Source organism: Amia ocellicauda, chromosome 1, assembly GCF_036373705.1.
Source record: "Amia ocellicauda isolate fAmiCal2 chromosome 1, fAmiCal2.hap1, whole genome shotgun sequence".
Classification (NCBI taxonomy): domain Eukaryota; kingdom Metazoa; phylum Chordata; class Actinopteri; order Amiiformes; family Amiidae; genus Amia; species Amia ocellicauda.
In genome coordinates, this window is record NC_089850.1 from 42,924,063 (window position 1) to 42,929,937 (window position 5,875).

Genomic DNA, 5,875 nt, shown 5'->3' on the forward strand with positions numbered 1-5,875 from the left:
TATCACTTACATCCTGCTTCTCATTGGTCTTCCGGAGAATCACTTACGTATATCCTTGTTGTTTTGATATACTGTCGCACATGGTTTTCTTACGCAACTTCCTGTTTATTGATTGGGTTTCATGCATAGATATGTCGGGACATTGTGTACTCCACCCATAAGTGGACATGATCTCACACAACCTTGAAATAATCTTGCCATGGCAGCAAAACAGCCTACTTGGAATGATCACTTAATTAGTTTAATACATTGCGGTGAGAGAACGAAGTCGCTTTTAATATAAATATTGTGTAAATAAAATATTATAAAACAATGTTTAAGAATCTTTATATTTTAAAGATGCTCTCTCTCTCTCTCAATTGCAATGTAATTTAATTTTTCAACTGAAGTTGCTTTATTGGCGTGCTTTATTGGCATAACATTTGCAGTGTTGCCAAAGCAATTCAACACTATATATATAAAGGGAGGGGGTCCACACACACCCTGCCCACACTGTCCCCCCGCTGTCCCCTCACTGTCCCCACCCTGTCCACACACTGTCCCCCCGCTGTCCCCACCCTGTCCACACACTGTCCCCCCGCTGTCCCCACCCTGTCCACACACTGTCCCCCACTGTCCCCACCCTGTCCACACACTGTCCCTACCCTGTCCACACACTGTCCCTACCCTGTCCACACACTGTCCACACAGTGTCCCCCCACTGTCCCCACACTGTCCCTTTGGCTGTGGCAGGCAGACACATATTTGGCTGCTATACTGGCAGTGTTCTCTTCCTCTCCCAGAAGGATGGGGACCTTTCCTGTATCTGGGAGGAGTGTGAATTCTCTGATATGCTTCAGAAATTTGGGGGTGTATTCTTTTTGTATGTATATGTACTTTGAGCAGGATAGCAGGAAGTGTGTCTCTGTTTCAATTTCCCCCTGCTCACAGTGGCCGCATAGCCACTCCTATCTGGCGAACCAGGACCGTCTGTGTCGGCCCTTTTCAATTGCCAGGCTGTGGTCACTGAGTCTGTACCTTGTCAATGTCAACCTTTGCCTTTCTGTTGGGTTTTAGACTTTTAGGTTTTCTGCAAATGTAATATTCCTATTTAGTGCCTGATAACATTCAAGTTTATCTGTTAATTTGAATTAGTTTTTCCAAATTTCATTGTATTTCTCCTTCAGGTTAAGGTCGATTGTTTTGATTGTTGTGGAGATCTGGCTTTGGGGCTCTCCGGTGTCCGTGCAGCTTGGGGTCGGGAGCCTCAGACCCAGAGGGCCCAGAGGGTCCCGCTCTGGGGAGAGCTGGTAACTCAGTAGTGCTTTGTGGTGGTGGGACTGGGGATTCGCCCTGCTTTAGGAGACCAGAACTTCACTGCCCTCTTCTGGATGAGGATCAGCAAGGGAAATAGACGCAGCTCTGCTCTGCAGGCTGTGTTGGGGGCGTTCCTGTGGACCTGCAGGATGTGCTTGCAAAATTCAAGTTGCAGTTTTTCGGTTGGGCTTTTGTCCCAGATTTTATAGGTGGGGTTTGTGAGGGCACACCACACCTCACTCCTGTAGAGCAGAATTGGCTGGATAATTGCTTGAAAATTTTTCAGTGAGATTTGTATGGGTATATTTGTTTGGCCGAATTGTTTTTATGGTGTAGAAAGCCCGACGTGATTTTACTTTTAGTGTGTTGGTGGAATGATTGAAACTCACTGAGGCACTGAGGGTCAGGCCCAGGTAGCTGTAGCTGGTGCTGTGCCATAGCACCGTGCTTCCCAAATTGAGGCGGTATCTGTGTCCTTGGGATCTGTCTTTTTTCAGGAAAACCACAACTCTGGTCTTGTCCAGATTGACTGTCAGGGCCCATTTCTGACAGTACTGCTCCAGCGGGGCCAGGTTTTGCTGCAGCCCCTGCTCTGTGGGCGACAGCAGCGCCAGGTCATCAGCGTAGAGCAGGAACTTGATCTCTCTGTCGTGGAGAGTGAGGCCGGGAGCGTCAGACCGCTCCAGCACTGTGGCCAACTCGTTGATGTAGATGTGTTAGACTCTCTCTGAGTTTCAATTTATTTTCTAATGAAGGTGCTTTATTGGCATGACTAACAGATTTGCAGTGTTTCCAAAGCAATTCAACGCTACACAGCCTATATATATATATATATATATATATGGAAGGGGAAAAATTTATGTTTTAATAAAATATATTACAGGACACAAATTAGCAAACAAAAGAAAATAAATTACAAATAAAATAATCTTAATATACATAAACATATATACACACACTCTTTCTCTCGCGTATACAATTTAAATAATCAGATTTTCTCCCACAAATTTGAGCAGTAAATTTCGTAAAATATACCCCTTACCAGTAGACTGCAATGCGCATGATTGTAGGTAGGAACTGTGTTATCCGTGCCAGGGGGACGTTTTACACGGTGACACCGCATTCCGCGTCTGGGGAGATGCTTGTTCAGCGTAATAGTCGTGCTTCTTCTGTAAAGACTGAGGTACCTTGCAGTTTAATTTCAACAGTAATACATAATTTAAAATACAACCTGATATGAAATCCTGGTGAATTCGCATTGTTAGTTTGTCATGGCATTATTCAGAGCTTCAAACATTTATTTTAAATAACAATGTTTTGACAATTCGCGAACACATTCCAACACACTTCGTTAAACAGGTTTTACTTTAATATAGAAAAAATGAATATTTTAGAATGTATCACCTTATTCTTCCCGACCAAAATAAATAAAATCTATTCATAATAACACAAGTGATTTTGGTTTAATTTTGATCCTAATTTTGATTCCCTTGTGCACCACCATTACCGGTAGCTGGTGTTTTTCCTGAGTCATCACCCCCACCCTCATTCACTGCAGTGTATGTCCTGATACTCAGCCCACTGCCTTCTTTAATCACAGTTGTTCAGTGAGGCTGTTAAAGGACCTGACAGAAGTGTGCTGATTCCTACTGTGATTATTTAGAGTCCATACAATGATTGTCCCATTAGAAAAGTGTGTCAAATTACATAAACCTAGTGTTGCAAGTTCCCTCTGAGCTATTGTAGCTTCCAAACCAATGCACTTTCTCCTTTTTTGCTCTTCCTTTAGGTAAATGTCTGAGAATAATGATCCATCAAGCTGTCTATCCCAGTTCAACAGTGAATTGGATCTGCCCAATACATTTGGCATAGGAGAGGAAAAGACGTCTCTGGGTGGAGATGCTACTGGTTCCACATTAAATTCTGTCACCTTCACAGTCCCAGAAACAGGTTTGTGTTATTTTTGTATAAATAACCATTGACTTCCATTACAGTATTGACTTCTGACTGCTCTTTGTCGTTAACAGCAGTTGGTTTGAACAAAATTATTTTTCTTTTGAATTTATAAGCTGATGGCTAATTATGGTAAACCAAGTTAACCTTCTAAGGCTATCCAGTGCAGTACTCCTTCAGTGTCTGACACCAGAGTATATCAGGATTAATGAAGAACATAAACTGCTGTACTTAATTTTGCAGACATTTGAAGTAATGGTTGGACTATGAGAACTGGTGACTTAGCATGAGTGGATTTATTTAGAGACTCAGGATTCAGGTTTAATTATCAGCTCCATATATTTTATTAAATGCATGCAAAGGAAAAGCCACCTATGACTCAAGTGAAATTGAAAGTGAAATATATAGTTTTCATGCGTATTGATTGGGAGGGCACACAATGTACTTGGTGGAACCTGGTAGTATCTAATCTATCACAAACAATCATGTGATATTGATGTAAGGTGAGACAGATAAGGAGTTTGGAAAAGTACTGACTTCAGTGACCATTTTCTGAAGCAGACATTGGATTCCTATCCAGCAGGAGATCACATACCTTTTATTTCAGGGGTTTGCAGGCAAGCAAGATGGAGCTACACCCAATTCTTGTTTTTCTGCAGGCCTGATTGGCAAACCTGTATGTCAACAAGAGCTGCACCCAGCTATTGTCTTATGCAAACCAGGTCCCCAACCTACCTGCAAGTGGGGGGCACTCCACAGTCCAGTCCAATCTTTAGGAAATTCATTTCTCCCTCTTCAAGTGGAGCTAAATGTGTTCCAGAACTGGTCATTTAATGCAAATGACATACTCAGCAAGAAGAAACCTGTTTTCTGTCTTCTGATGTAACACACAAGTAAATAATTGAGAATGTAACAACTCCCATATGATACCACAGCCAACAAGAAAACGGATATAATATTCCTAACCCTGTTTATGTTTCTACAAATGAATCATGTTCTGATAGGTATTGATAAATGAGCTGCATAGATTAATTTGATTAAATCTTGGCACAGATACCTAATCAAACAGGGATTTGTTTGGGGTGAATAGTTTTGAGAGACACTGTATATAAGCTAAACATTTACCAATTGTCACTATACAATTCTCTGAGGGCAAATACTACTGAAATGTTACAGCAGATGTAAGGAAGCATGTTGTTTCCTTGAAGTCAAAATAAACTTTGAAACTTTCTTTGAAATTACATAAATAGGATCACCAATTTTCTGTTCACAGTTTTTCATCTCCATGCTCCTTTAGAATATCTTTATGAAAAGCTAAGGATAGAACATACATGTATTTTATAGAGAATGAGCACCCTCTAGTGCAGTAGTGATGTGAATCCATTCAGGATCTTATAAATTAGTCCATGTTGAAATAGGACTATAATGTTTGTGTATGTGTACATTTTGGCTTAGCTGTGCTAATAAATGCTCTGTCAAAAGAACAGTTAATGTGAACATAACCCTGCTTTACTCAAAAGACATAATGTGTTATTGTAATTGATATTAGGGAGGGACAATGAGAATTATGTTCATCCATTAATAATAATATAAAATAAATTAAGTTTAGGATAGCGACTTTATGTAAAAAGGTTGTTCATTGCTGTTTAGGTGTTTCATTTCTCAACAAAATTAAATTCTAACTTAGCAAGGAAAGTTGAAGGAAATAGCAGTGTATTCTAATGTAAAGCTTCAGTTTTCTTATGGTGGCAACTTGAAGTTTTGTTTTATGAGAGGAAGTCATAAAAAAGATCCATGTTCATAAAGATAGGTTTCACTCAGACATCCGATATCAAATAATGTTTTTTCAGTGTATTCCTACTAAGAGAGATCAGGATAAATGAGGAGGAGGTACTAAAGGGACTAGCAGAATTAAAAACAAACAAATCACCTGGGCCAGATGGTATATTTCCAACAGTAGTTAAAGAAATGAGGGAAATTATTTATAGGCCACTAACTCAAATATTCCAAATGACACCTAGAACAGGGGATGTGCCAACTGACTGAAAGACAGCAAATGTCATACCAATCCACAGGAAAGGGGACAAAACTGAGCCAGGAAATTGCAGACCAATCAGTCTCACCTGCATCACCTGTAAAATGTTGGAAAAAATGATTAGACAGAAAATAGAGGAGCATCTTAATGAAAACCATATTCTTGGAGATAGTCAACATGGGTTTAGACGAAGCAGATCATGTCTTACTATTGTATTAGAATTTTTTGAATATGCAACTGCAACTGTAGATCACGTGAAAGCATATGATATGATATACTTAGATTTTCAGAAAGCTTTTGATAAGGTTCCACACCAAACACTGATCTTCAAATTGGAAGCTGTAGGCCTTCAGGGTAATGTAAGTACATGGATTATGAACTGGTTGATGTATAGGAAGCAGAGGGTGTTGATTAGAGGAGTTGCTTCTAACTGGAGTGAGGTTGTTAGTGGAGTTCCACAGGGATCAGTACTAGGGCCTTTGCTTTTTCTAATCTATATGAATGATCTGGACTCTGGGATAGTTAGCAAACTTGTCAAATTTGCAGATGATACTAAAATAGGTGGCTTAGCACATACAATCTCGGCAGCAC